The sequence below is a fragment of the Tasmannia lanceolata genome, unplaced genomic scaffold (assembly GCF_043159265.1).
Source record: "Tasmannia lanceolata isolate RefF3 unplaced genomic scaffold, GAP_Taslan_0.1 ptg000026l, whole genome shotgun sequence".
NCBI classification, from domain to species: Eukaryota; Viridiplantae; Streptophyta; class Magnoliopsida; order Canellales; family Winteraceae; genus Tasmannia; species Tasmannia lanceolata.
This window is the reverse complement of record NW_027518703.1, coordinates 5,702,892-5,718,144: the sequence shown is the minus strand read 5'-3', so window position 1 is coordinate 5,718,144 and position 15,253 is coordinate 5,702,892. Positions and strand designations below refer to the sequence as shown.

Sequence of the window (15,253 nt, the reverse complement as noted above, 5' to 3'; positions counted from 1 at the left end):
TTAGATTAGTGTTTTAGAGTCACAAATTATGCCATATGGTAGGTTAGGATCCCATTTAGGTCCATTTAAAATTTTGTTAACATCCGTCGAGGTTTGCCTGATAAGACGAGCACAATTCGTGAGATAGTAGTGTATACATAGTGTAGCAGAAGAGGAGTGCTTTATTGGGTTCAGAGGGTGATCCGGTCAGCATATTTTGCAGTAGATAGGTGTTCCTGGGTAACTAAAGGGGCGCGAATTGGTATCTTATTTTCATTAAAAACTCTTCTTGTGGATCACCCTTACTCATCCAAAACTAGTGCAAACATGACATGGGGTGTCCAGCAAACTTAAGGGGGTCAAAAAATTTCTGAAAATCTATAAATAGAGGCTTAAGGCCTCATTTCTCACTAATTGGGGATTTGGCTAACCCTAGCAGAGCATATTTTTTAGAGAAATGAAACGAGAGATCGTCCAAACCCTAAATTCATTCATTTTTCTTCTTCGATTACAAGCTCTCTTCTCCTGTCATGCTTCGGCTAAGCTTCGATCAACCCTCACTGTGTTGATCTTCATCATTAGTCCCTTATACTGCTGTCATTCCTCTTTGAGCATCTTTTAAACCTCACTTCAAGTTCTCAAAACCCTAGTTTAGACTATAATCTTTAGATATATCTTGGAAAGCTTTAGGTCTACTCCTCATAAGCTCAGATCTGGAATTTTGAGGGAAAATCATTGTCCTTGGGGGTCTAATCTGAAAATTTCTGATCTGATCTTGCATTCTCGGATTTTGTAATCTCGATTTTTTTCTTCATCATCGCAAAGCATTGGAGGAGTATTGAGAGAATTGAGTATTTCAAAAGGAAGAAGAAAAGCATAATCAAACTCGAAACTTAAAGAAAATAGATCGGAAGATTTGGGAGTTTTCTTCAAGCTTTGGTCAGTAATTCCAAGCGCAGATCATTTGGTGTCTATTCAGTCTCTACATCAGCATTTCAGGTAATATTCCTATACGTTTAAATTTTGGGAGCTAAAGCTAGTCATTGGTTCTTGCTTTAATTCATATGATGTAAGTGATGCTCGTTAAATAATTTGATGTTAATGTATGTTAGTTCGGGTTTTAGATGCTAGATTGCATGATGATCAATTGTTTTTAGCTGAAACTTTAGGTTATGTTTTAAAAAGAAATAAAATGAGCTTCAAGATGGAATATTTTTTTTTAAATTTGCTTCAGCTGATTTTCTTTGGATTATAAATGTGAATGACTGTTGATTTAAGAGATAAAAATGAGTTTTGGTTTAGGCTAAGTCTGTTTCAAATGGATGACAAAGTTTTATTAATTAGCCAATTATTTTTTTTACAGGCTATATCAGTACATATTTGTATTATCTGAAATTGGTTTGAAGATGCTTCCAGGATAACAAAATATTATATTTTATAACACATTTGTTGATGGAATGGCTATGAAAACGTCCCTCCATTAGGCATTGGTCGTTTGCAATATCAGATTTCAATCAGTATACCCTGAGTGTTTGAGAAATTTTTTTAAAAAAAGAATGTAAGAGTGAAAAGTTTTGGTTTTTGAAGTCTTTTCTACTTGGTCTTTAAAAAAGAATAAAGGTGATGTGGTCTATGTAACTTATTTTTCTTTATGTTGGCCTCTTGAATGTATATACAGAAAAGTGTAAGATGATACTCTGTTTTCTTGTTATTTTTAATGTCATCTAAAAATTCATTTGTATTTACATAGCTATGTTTTCATTTGGACCTTAATTTCAGCAACTAAAATTACTATGACTACCAACCTGTCCTGGCCATATCTAAGTCATTAGTTTGTTTTTGTCTTTGGGCTTTTCTATTTCACAAGTGTTATACTCTGTACAAGTAGCATTAAGGTTGCTCCAACGAGAAATTTTTACTTAGTTAGATGAATAGTTAATTTTTTTCAGCATAAGTGACAGTGTAAGTTCAATTTATTTCGTGTATGTACTGTTATCTAGAAAAGACTATTTGCTTTCATACTTGGTATACTTAGTTGAAGTGAAGAAAATTTACCTGCTATAAGAGGCAAAGTAGCTAGTGTAATTATTAAATATGGCTATGCTGATAATATTTCTTCAAGATTAATTAGGGGTGGCTGATTTCTACATTATTGTGTTCTTGAAAATGGCAGCCCTCATCTATTTATGCTACTAACAGCCCTCATCACTTTGATTTTGGTAACCATTGATTTGATATTTGCAGTCCTTTCTTTCGTTTTGTACTTTGGCAGCCATCATCTCACTATGATATTAGTAGCCCATTTTTACATTTTTCACATATTTCTACCCTTATTTTCTTTTCTTTACAATTGATATTACCAGCCCTCTTACCTTATTCCTTAGCACTGCTATGTATATGAGAGGGTTAAACCATATAGGGTTGATGAGATTGGTGGTTTTATAAAGTAATACTATTTTCAAGAGAGCTATTAGGGAAGGGATTTATATTTCAATTAAAGTAACTTTTATGAAACTTCACCTGATTATTTGTCTTTGGACGTTATTGTTGTATTTGGTGGAATTGATGAATTGGTCTAATATGGTGAGTCTGTTAAATATAAGCATGTCATGATAATGCAGTTTTGTTTATGTTTGGTATTGGCATGACTAATGGCTGCCCAAATTGGTGAACTTTAATTCTTCATTGGCCCTTTTCCATACATATGAGAATTCAAAGTGAAGTTTTATATCTTAAGTGTTTTAAGGAAGTTAGAGTAATCTAAAACAGCTCTTATCAACGTGGATTCTTTTATTTTAACTAAGGTTCGTGTTCATTAATAGATTACGTTTGTGTAAACACAAACGTAATATTTCCTCTCAAGTTGTTCCAGTTAAATCCGTCTTAGGGGATAAGGGTGTGTCTATTAAGCAATTGGTCAAATTTTTTGCTCAGCCCGGTACGCTAACCAAAGAATTCCAAACCAGCCGTAGCCATGCCTTGGTTTTATGTGTCTACTCCAAATGGTTACTTTCCCAAGAAATCCATTATGCTTCCCCTAAACTTTTGGACTTTGTATATCAGATTTCCAAATAGAGTAATCCAATCCCCACCATGCTCCCAGAAACTCTAAATGGATTGGATGACATTGTCAATGGAGTCCGTACCACTTTTGCTGGATCCCCAGTCCTTCTGTACGTTTGGCTCTGTTTAAAACTCCAAATTTATGTACCTTTGCAAAACAAAGACTTTACTTTGTCCAAGTTTGACCAATGGGAACAAAAAACTTTCTCCTATACTAAGGATGAATGGATTGAGTGGTTAGCTTCTCGTCAAGCTGACCAAATTACTTGGTGGTTCCCTGTTTATCATCAGTTTGTAACCCAGACCCGAGCTAATAGAATTGTTCAATTTCTTGGTCTGGAGAAAACCTCATTCTATATCCCGGACCGTATCTTCCGTCAATTCGGAGGACTTCAAACTGAATGTTCGCATGGGGGTTTTCGAACTGAGTTTTATCTCCCAGCACCTGATCATCCTCTTGTAAAATTCAATCATCATATTGCCGAATAAATCTGTAGAGATTGGGATCATAAAGTAATGCGATCATCGTAGAGCAGGCGAGGCGAGACTTATTGTGGAGTGTCTGAAGGGTATTATCAGTGGTTATTAGAGGACATCGAAAATCGTAAGCCTAAGAAGGCCAGACTGGAGAAAAAAGATGATTGAGAATCTTCATCTATCTTATGTCCTAAGCATCTTGTAGTCCAGAATTTCATTCTATCCTTTATTTTACCAATTTATCTTTGTATTCAGATCAAGTTTTATTAATGAAAGTGAGTTTGTTTTCTCTTATCTTTATTTGATCAGCATGTCTTGTTTCACTCATCATTCATTTAATCTAATATGTTCCTTTCCATTCAGGATTCTGAAAGAGAGCAACCATCGCTCCATCAAAAGATAACCAGTCCAAACCTACCTGGTCTAGACTTTTCTCTGTCTCTAGACTTGTCAGTCATTTTGACTCACCTGTAGCATCCAGAGAATCTTTATCCCCTACACTTGAGTTACCTAACTCATTTGAGTCTGACCTATTGGCTGATTCAACTGATCCCATGTTGGTCATACAAGAAATGTTGATAAACATGTCTCGAGATATATCGGGATTGAAAGAAGAAATGGCCATACTAAAATCCCAAAATACCGACAAGACCTCTACTTCTATAGGGCCTGTCATCCAACCTCCTCCTGCCCCATTTCCTAACCTCAATAGACCTCATATTCCTCCTATGGAGATCGACCTAGATGATGACACATATGCCGAAGAATATTGTGCTCCACAGACGAATCAGGAGAAAGAATTATTCAATATGTGTGTGAAGATGGCTAGGGACATTGAAAGCATGAAGTTCCAAGGGTCAAACAGGTTTGATATTTGTGAATTTTTTGAGACCCCTAGTGTCACTTTACCGCCAAAGTTCAAGGCACCAGATTATGATAGGTATGATGGAACTGGGTGCCCAAGAAACCATGTAGATGGTTTATTACGCTCTCTCAGCAGCATGGGCTAAGTCGTGAACAAATGGCCCAACTATTTCCCATGTCTCTCATAGGAATAGCTAAAAAGTGGTTTCTGAGACTGAAGCATGAGAAAACCAGAACTTTGGACGATATATTGAACCTGTTTGTTGAATAGTTTCAATGGTGGAGGGGATTGAAATAACAAAGAGAGACCTGGGCAACTAAAGAAAGGTCCCCAAGAAACTTTCACATTGTTTATCAGGCGCTGGAGGCGCAAATCTGGGCAGTTGAGTTAGAGGATGCCAGAAGATGATCAAATCAAGTTAGTGATCAAAAGTCTATCCCCACAGTACTTCCATTTTATGGCACCACAGCACTATCCAAGTTTTGATCATTTGATAAAAACTGGCACCCAGACAGAGGACACTATAGCTAAGGGCCTTAGAGCGAAGACATTGTCTGATGTGCGAGAAGGCAAGATGCATATGGCCCCCCATAAAGAGGTCCATGCAGTGATTATTTTAAGCCAGCTTTTAGACCAGAGGCCAGGGTTGTCGCGAAAATTGTTAAACCAATGGTGAAAAGGCAGTTCAGACAGTTTGATCCATTACCGTATCCCCTGCCTATGATACTTAAAAAGCTGATAAGAGATAAGAAGATTAGACTTCCGGATATTAAACCTGCACCTAATCCATTACCCGCAAACTGGAGGAAAGATCAGTATTGTGAGTATCATAGAGGTCCAGGGCATTTTACTGAGAATTGCTTAGCTTTAAAGCATGCAATTCAAAATATGATCGATAAGGATGAACTCGCAGTTAAAGGACCAAATATTACTCAGAATCCTCTCCTGAATCATTGTATTGTTCCCACTCCTGCAACTAATGCCATCTTTCTAGATGAGCTCATCCTTGATCCCTCTGCTCTTATATGTTCTATCATGTCAGATAAAACATATATTTTGAAGTTTGACGAGGAAGAACTTGAGGATGTGAAAGGGAAACAGCCGTATGTAGTGTCATTCAACGACATCGAGATTGTTGAGTCCTCTTCATCTCAGTCGTATATCCCTCATTATGATGATATGGGAAAAGAAGGAAAGACTCTATACGTTTTAGGGATGGATGACTTCGAAGAAGAAGATGTCAATGGAATTCCTTATGTTTTAAGTATGGATGAAGATGAGTTGTTGTTGCTAGATGATCAGTGTAACGAGAAGTGTCACATGACCAGGGGAGGGCGAGTCTTTAAACCTCCTGAGTTGAGCGCTAACAATCCGGCTGAGATTGCGAGGGCTGTTGATGGCCAGAGGCAGAATAAACTTATGGTAAATGAAGAAGATGATAATCTTTTGAAACAGTTGAAGAAGACCCAAGCAAATATCTCTATTTGGGGTCTCTTAATGTCGTCTTCAAAGCACCGGAAAGTGATGCTGAAATAGCTAAACTCTGCTCAGGTGTCTGTTGAGATAACTCCTGACGAGCTTGTCGGTATAGTTTCTATGGCTAAAGCAATGAAGCCTCTATCATTTACAGACAATGATTTGCCACCAGAAGGCAGAGACCATACGAAACCGCTCTGGATTACTATCATTTGTAACAAGAAGAAGGTGCCTGAAGTCCTTGTTAATAATGGGTCTGCACTGAATGTATGCCCACTCAGTACAACGACTACTCTAGGTTTCGGACCTAAGAACTTTGTCCCTTCTGACCAAGGTATTCTTGCTTATGACAGGACCAGAAGATATATGATCGGAACTCTAATTACAGAGGTACAGATAGGAGGAGAAGAATTTGACATCAAATTCCAAGTGTTAGATATTAAAGCCTCCTTTTTGTTGCTCTTGGGGCGTCCCTGGTTACATAAAGTCGGAGCTGTCCCATCCACCTTACATCAGAAATTGAAATTCATCTTGAACAATAAGGTGATCACTGTTAAGGGAGACCCAGATTTTGAAGTGGGTCAAATTTCTCAAGAATCGAATAGGGGAAAAGTAGGAGATATTAGTTTGACTGGTTTCTCCTTGGAAGTAGCAACCATAACTGTTGAAGAAGCGATGAATGAAGAGATCTTCTTCCTGAGCAGTACAAACCCGAATGTAGTTAAGATGATACGTCTAGAGGGTTATATCCCAGGGGCAGGACTTGGCAGAAATCATCAGGGTTTAACCGAATGGCCGTTTGTTCATACCTTCAATTGTTTGTTTGGGTTTGGATATAAGCTAACTAAGGCAGAGGTCAAAGAGATGAAGCGATACATGTTGAAATGGGCAGAGTGTCGCCGTAGAGGTTTGGACTTGCCAATGGCACCACTTAATTTGACTATGAATGGGAGATTCCTTAAATAAGGATCTGATATCCCCTTCTGTGGCTTTGCTGAAGCATGGAAAGATGAATCGACCGGACAGTGGCTACCAGGCTTTGAGATTTTCTTTGACTTGGAGCTTGATGATGAGTTGATGAGTCTGCAGGGCACAGGAACTGAAACAGAAGTTGAAATAGACTGGGCAGATGCAATGGAGCCTGACGCACTGGGTTCCCTTTTTCATGAGAGGTCACAGACTGTGGCCGTGATCAGCAAGAGCCCGCTCGTACTAAACCCACTCACCTTATCACCCGGCCGAGGGACCTTTGACTAACTGGACCTCTCAGGTCCTACCTCAGGTTACTTTTCAGTCCTGTCATTTTTCCTCAAAAGAGTCAGTTGTTCATAGGTATGTGTCAGTCTCTGAGTCTAATTCAGAGTCTTTTCCTTCTAATGATTCTTTTGATACAGGTACCATAGAGGTCAAGTTTATTTCTGAAGTTGGTGATGGGTCCACTTCTCCTAGTGAGGTCGAGTTGGAGGCTGTTTCTGCTGATGGGCCTGATGTTTCTTCTTTGTATTTGTTTGAGTCAGTTGGCACTGAGGTCAACTTGTCAATCAAGTCTGTAAATACGAGTCATGAGTCCGTTGTAAAGCCTGATGTGGGCTATTCATCATTTGATGTATTCAATTCTACTTTCAATAAAATAAACGGCTCTTCTTCTGTGTACATTCTTATTTCTATTTCTCCTACTGAATCTCCTTTAAAATCTGATAATATTAATAATAACAATCAAGACTCCCTCTCTGATGAGGATGCCGACGAAACTCCCCCTGAAATCAAACATATGATTCAACAGGAGGAGAGTCGCTGAGCAAAACCACTCGCAGAGGAAATTAAAACTGTGAATATTGGTGATGAAACCTTAATTCGGAAAATAAGGATTGGCGAAAATTTATCTCCTAAGGAGCGCAAAGATTTAATCACTCTACTTAAAGAGTTTTGAAGGAGGTTTTTGCTTGGTCTTATAATAACATGCCGGGATTGAGTGAGGAGATTGTTCAGCACAAATTACCCTTAATCCCTGGCATTAATCCAAAGAAGCAAAAGCTCCGAAAACTCAAAACTAAATGGGAGTTGAAAGTTTATGAAGAAGTCAAGAAACTTCTAGAGGTGAAATTCATCCAAGTAGTTAAATACCCTGAATGGCTCGCTAGCGTGGTACCAGTGCCCAAAAAGGATGGGAAGGTTCGAATGTGCATTGATTTTCAGGACCTGAACAAGGCAAGTCCAAAAGATGATTTTCCATTGCTGAACATTGATCTCCTGGTGGATAATACTGTTGGACATGCACTCTTATCCTTTATGGATGGATTTTTCAAGTACAATCAGATTAAAATAGCACCCGAAGACATGATAAAGATAGCATTTATTACTCAATGGGGTACATATTGCTATAGAGTAATGCCATTTGGGTTAAAGAATGTTGGTGCTACATATCAGAGGGTTGCAACTACTCTTCTTCATGATATGATTCACAAAGAAGTTGAAGTCTATGTAGATGACATGATTGTAAAGGCAAAGACTAGACCAGAGCATACAGTTGCCTTGAGAAAATTCTTTGAGAGAATCAGGAAATATTACCTTCGCCTGAATCCAAACAAGTGTGTATTCGGAGTTACATCATGGAAACTCCTTGGATTTATGGTCAGTGAAAGAGGAATTGAGGTTGATCCTCAAAAGGTCAAGGCAATCCAGGAAATGGAACCTCCTAAGACAGAAAAGCAGATCAGTGGTTTCCTTGGGAAAGTTCAGTACTTGAGAAGGTTCATATCTCATTTAACTATGACATTATGAACCAATTTTCAAGCTTTTAAAGAAGAATTCCTCAAAGAAATGGAATGAGGAATGTCAGGAAGCTTTTGAAAAAGTTAAACAGTGTTTATCTTTGCCTCCTGTTTTATCTCCCGTTATTCCGGGCGAACCATTATTGTTGTACTTGTCAATCACAGATACAGCAATGGGTTGTATGCTTGCTCAGAAAGATCCAGAATCTAAGCGAGAAAAGCTCATTTATTACGTCAGTAAGAAGATGCTAGAATATAAGATAAAGTATTCCATTTTGGAAAAGACTTGTGTAGCATTAGTTTGGGCAACCCAAAGGCTTAGACATTATTTGCTGTCGAACAAGGTTCTTTTACTTTCACGAATGGATCCGTTGAAGTACTTATTTGAGAAACCCGCCTTTACTGGAAGAACCGCGAGGTAGTTGTTATTGTTATCTAAGTTTGACATTACTTATGTCACTCAAAAGTCCATTAAAGGACGGGTTATAGCTGAGCAGCTGGCTGATTGTCCTACAGAGGAGAATGCTTTTCTGAAAACTGAGTTTCCTGATGAAGAGATCATGAATGTTGAAGAAGAAATTCCAAGTACCAAGTGGTTGATGTATTTTGACGGAGCAGTCAATAACCAGGGTCAAAGAGTAGGTGCAGTTTTGATATCCCCAAAGAAAGAGTATATCCCTATGTCCATCAAGCTGCAGTTTGAGTGCACGAACAACATGGCAGAATATGAAGCCTGTATAGCAAGACTTGAGGCAGCTTTAGCTCTTCAAGTTCAGGACATAGATGTGTTTGGGGATTCAATGCTCATTATTTGTCAAATCAATGGGCAATGAAAAACTCGAGAGGATAAATTGATCCCTTATAATACATATTTGGAATCTCTGGTTAAAAAATTTAAGAATATCATTTTTACTCACTTGTCAAGAGTCAGGAACCATTTTGCTGATGCTTTGGCTACTTTGGCTTCGATGCTAGACATCTCTGCAACTATGGAGGTCCAACTCTTAGCTGTGAGATTACAGTGGGCTCCAGCTCATGTGAATGGGATTGAAAAATCAGCCAGGTGTCCAAATGGGAAGCCATGGTTTATGGACATAAAGAACCTCATTTCTGGTAAAGGACATCCTCCTGAAGCTTCAAGTAAAGAGATGAAGACTCTTCAGAGATTAGCTGCCAACTTCATCATTTGTGCTGAAGAGCTGTACAGGCAATCTTTTGACGGAATACAACTCTTATGTGTTGATGAGGATAAAGCTGCAGAGCTTATTGAGCAGACTCATGAGGGAGTCTGTGGCCCTCATATGAATGGGAAAATATTATCCAGAAAGATTTTGAGACTTGGTTTTTATTGGCCCACAATGGAAGCAGATTGCTTTGCCTTTGTGAAGAAATGCTACAAGTGTCAAGTCTATGCGAATCTTATTCATATTCCTCCTTCAGAGTTGCACTCTTTGTCTTCGCCATGGCCATTCTCAGTATGGGGAATAGACATCATTGGAAAGATTTATCCAAGATCCTCGAGTGGTCATGAGTACATTTTGGTAACTATCGATTATTTTACAAAGTGGATCGAGGCTGCATCTTATGCTTCCATAACTTCGAACACAGTTGCGAAGATTATCCGTGCAAACATTTTTTGCAGATACGGAGTACCTCATGAGCTGATTTCCGATAATGGATCACATTTAAAAAAGAGGTAGTACACCTCTGTGAAGAATTTAAGATAAAGCATCATAAGTCATCTCCTTACAGACCTCACACAAATGGAGCTGTAGAGGCAGCGAACAAGAATATCAAAGTCATTATCAGTAAGATAACTGAGACTTATAAAGACTGGTCGAACAAGCTACCATATGCCTTGTGGGATTATCGGACATCGATCAGGTCTTCGAAAGGTGTGACTCCGTATTCTTTGGTGTACGGAATGGAAGCAGTTTTGCCAGTTGAGTTGAGAATTCCCTCTTTGAGAGTGATGCTAGAGGCTGATTTACCAAAGTCTGAGTGGACAAAAGCCAGACACGATGAATTGCAGTTGATAGATGAGAAGAGGTTGAGAGCTTTATACCACATTGAGGGATATCAAAGGCCGATTAAGAGAGCTTTCAACAAGAAAGTTCGTGTCCAAGACTTGAAGCCTGGAGATCTTGTTTTGAAGTCCTATAGGGCACCGGTATTTGATCCGAGAGGTAAATTCAGGCCAAACTGGTCTGGTCCTGTGGACCCCGATCCGAGAGAGAGGCGGCGGCGGGGGGCGTGCCCCACGCTAGGTCTCAGGATCATCCACATGAATGGAGAGCTCTACCAAGGAACTCTCGAAAGAAGTGCCTCTCACAGCATGAGTGGCGATACAAAGGTGAGATACCTCTCGATTCGTGGACTAGCCCAGATTCGAGGCGTACCTTAAACAAAGAAGAGTCGCCATCCAAGGAAAAAGGCAAATGGGCCCTGGATCCCATACTATGCTCTGTTGCAACGGATAACCAGAGATATAAAAGAAGGTTCGTGCTTGGTTACGAATTCGGAAGGTCTAAAGAGCACCTCATCCGCCCAAGTGCAAACACCTGGTCTCTTATGCCATTTATTTATTAATTTTGAAGAGTTTTGGGCGAAAGTCAAATGAAATGGGAACAAATATCTTCGAGAAGACGTCTATCCAATCATGCATGTCTCGGAGATGAATAATAAACACACAAAAAGAAATAAAATAAGTGTCACCTAGGGGTAGCTAGATTCTGAGTGACAAGCCTAAAAAAAACTAAGTTATGAGTGACATACCTAATTGGTGCCTGAGTTCTGGTGTGCAAACACATGTATGCTACAGCTAAAGGTATAGGATCTGTACATGAAAGTAAGAAAACACAGCAAAATATATAACACAAAACAATTCTAAACATTACTGGATAAAATGAATCCTAAAACTCTAATGCATTGACTCGGACCAAGATGGCCGTCCATCTCAGCTGCTCTACGTATCCCGGCCTCGGGAAGAATCGGAGTCAACGTAGTTCGATGACCTATTCTAAACTACGATGCCTAACCATCTAGAACCACTATCCTAGACTCGATCCACTAGACTCGACTGATTTTTAAAGCTTTTTTGCACAATTGCTTACGTTCAAGTGAATTGTAGTTTTTAGGATTCTCTATATGCCCTAACTAATGCAAGTTGATTAGCCTTAAGCTAATGCAGGTGAGCCCTACATCCTATGTGTAACTAGGCTGTGCAACCTAAGGAAAACCACGGGCTGACTATATGCTTCCTAGTCTAGCCATCAGTTCGACTAAATGTCTAACCGATCGACTCGAGGCCTCCTAACTCTAGGGACACTCACACGATAGGACACACCATATCAATATAAATCAGGACAGACTCCTAACTCTAAAACACCCTAAACAGCTAAGACAAACTCCTAACTCTAGGGGAATATATTTTTGAAAAGGTTTTGAAGAATTTTATATTTTTTTTTAAGGTTTGAAATGTTTATTTTTAAAAGTTTGGCTGGACTTGGGATATGGATCCCAAGCTGCACTACGTACCCTGTTGAAAGGGATCAAGCCAACGTAGTTCGGAAAGAATTTCCTAACTACTCCTAATGACTCAAGATTTTTGAGATTTTTGGTTTTTTAGATGTTTTTGAATGTTTTTGACACAAAGGGACAAAATTCTATCATCATAAGGGCAGGATAGACTCCTGATATCCCGCAAAGGTTGGACAGCATCCTATGCTTTGCGGGGAAAAAAGACAGAATAACAACTCTGCAAGGGTTGGACAGCATCCTATACCTTGCAGGAGCGGATAAAAATCACATGATGAGAGGTTGGAAAGAAATCTAACCCCTATGATGATAGGACAGACTCCTGAAAGACTGACTCTCTAGCTAAAGACAGACTCCAATGCTAATGGAAAGACTCTTATACGAAATAACTGATTCCTAGTGCACAACCTCAAGAGGGGAGTGCAAATGAGACTAGGCTAGTCTCCTAAAAGAAATGGAGATAAAGAAGGATGCTAGTAAGACTGGAAAATTCTCCTAAAAAGAGAGAACACAATGATCAAAGAGACAAAGCCTGTCTCCAGAAGATTTGACTTCTCTGCTGAGACATAGCTTGTCTCCTAAAGAGATTTGATTTTTCCGATGAGACACAGCTTGTCTCTCTAAAAGGTTGGCTCCAGCTAGAGCCATCATTGCCTTTGCCATGAATGGAGACCTAAGATTTAAGGAATGTACCTCTAAAAGACTAGACAAGTCTTTTAAACAAAAGAGGGGAGCGCTACTTAGACTAAGCAAGTCCCCTAATGATAGGCTTGGGCTAGCGCCTTCATCGCCCGCAATGATAGGAGCTAGTGTCTAAGGGTGTCTAAAAGACTAAGAAAGTCTACTAAAAGGGGGTACGACTTTGTATCGAGACACAGCTTGTCTCCTAAAAGGGAAACTCCAGCTAGCACATCCTTATTATTATCAAGCTCCACCAAGCTAACATAATATTCACAAGCAGATAAATTTAGTAAGGATTACACAACTCGGATACATGACTATGTAAGAATAATTTCTATGCAAGACCAAAAGAGCAATATACCAAAATCTAGAACTAATCAGCTAAGGCACCCAAAGCTACTAAAGCATCATAATAGAAAGAAAAAAAATGATAAAAAAAAACTTAAGCAAATCAATTCGAAAAGAGAACAACCCGAGAAAGTATTGTCATGAATAGACCTAATTGTCATCAGGAATGTAATTGTCTCATATGACATGCAATTCAGTTGAAATCGTCTTCCCAGGCATGCTTTGAAAACATTCCATAAAAGATAGTGAGAAGATAACAATCCTAGTTCACCTGTGAAATATTTTGCAACTAAAACCTAATGCCCATTCAAGCTACTTTACATGCAAACCAACTGATTGACCACATTTTGACAATTGTTAGGATCAGATAATCAAAGCAACAAGGTATATGAGGCTGGTAACACAAAGAACTCGAGTAGATGATCCATAACTGTGTGGACAAGTAATGAATGCCTTAATTTTGAACAACAACAAAAAATGGGTATTGATGAAATGGTCTAATCTTACTCTCTATAATTCTTTGGAAAATATAAGAGATGAGTCTATCACCAAGATTAAACCATGGAATAGCAGCCAAAGAACATCAATGAATCCATCTCTAAATTACAGACCCACAGCTGAAAATCTCTTTCTTAAACTATCAAAATGATGATTTAAACTACTACTATCATGCTCTTATCATTTTCAAAACATTTACAAACATATTGAGATGTCTAGTATAAATGAAGATGACATGTCTTGGGACACTAGAAATTGAAATTCATTGACTGATATTCGAGCGAGGATCATATATATGGAACCCAAAACAAGGCAAATGGATCATGAATACTCCAACAGAACACAAGTGGGCTTGGTACACTTATCCAAACAAGGGTAGCATGAGATGAATTTGGAGCCCTCATCGAAATAGGGTTCACCCAACACATCATATGAATAATGGCTTTTCGCATGCTACACTGATAATCAACTCCTTTATAAAACTTTTTTAAAAAAAAGCGTTTCAAGTAACAATTAGCATATCTATATTATCCCAAGGGAACTCAATTTAATGTAAACATTCGGTACTTGGAGGCAATTAAGCAAACAGATCATGAGCAAGAGTAAAACACAGACATATCCTTTTTTTCTTTTTTTCTTTTTTTTTTTTAACCAAAACCAGATAAAGCAAGAGAAAACTGGAAATAATATTAAGAGAGAAAGATAGAGGGAGAGTACAGAAATCACGAGATGGAGCTCTTGGACCTTAATAGAGACGAAATCACATATTAGATCCTCGTAATAACTGATGTTCTTAAGGCTGCCAAAGCTTGAAATGGAAATGCTCGAATTGAGAGGGACATCAACAAGATCTCCATTACTATTAACAGAGCTTCGCCGGAGAAGATAATCCTTGCCGGAGCAAGTTGATTTCTTGATCGGAAAATAGAGATTGCAAGTTAGAGTTTCGAATGAATGATCTAGGGCTTGGATTTGATCGGAGCTTTACTGGAGGCTAGCCGGTGATCAATCGGAGAAGAAGGAATCATAGCCAAAGTTTACCGGAATCCGGCCGGAGTCTTGCCGGAGAAGATGATTTGCTAGGTTTTCAATCGAGATCCCCTTTTTCTCACTTGCTTTCTCTCAGATTTTATCTCTCCAAAATTAAAAGAAAAGGTCAGATCTGGTCAGAGCTCGCCGGAGAAAACGAATTAGTCGGAGAAGAAGACCGGTAGATTAGGTTTTCAGAAAAAAGGGATTTTCTCTTCTCTCTCTCTCAAACAAATTTTTTTCCTTTTTGAAGTTTATAACATTGGAGAAAATGAAATTGAATCCAAATTTTCAAGAAAAGAAACCTGGTCAGAGCTCGCCGGAGCTCAATCGGAGCTTGACCGGAGGGATCGGAGAAGAAGATCTAAACAAGAAACCCATTTTCCCCTCTCTCTCTCTCTCTCTCTGAAATTTTTTTTTTTTAAAATGAGATTAAGTCGGCATTTATAGAAAATTTTGGTGATGATATTGGCACTACCACTTTTTATAAGCGCGCGGTTGCGTAAACTTCTGATGATCGTGCGGAGAA

At 38.8% G+C, this 15,253-nt stretch overlaps 1 long non-coding RNA gene across 1 annotated transcript in view; it reads left to right on the top strand.

The window, feature by feature from the left end:
• The first annotated feature begins 404 nt into the window (after window positions 1-404).
• The window catches only part of LOC143858772 (uncharacterized), a 67,197-nt gene continuing 52,348 nt past the window's right edge, over window positions 405-15,253 (top strand). Inside the window, exon 1 of the long non-coding RNA XR_013239037.1 lies at window positions 405-978. This is a non-coding gene — a long non-coding RNA (uncharacterized LOC143858772). The remainder of the gene's footprint in view (window positions 979-15,253) is intronic.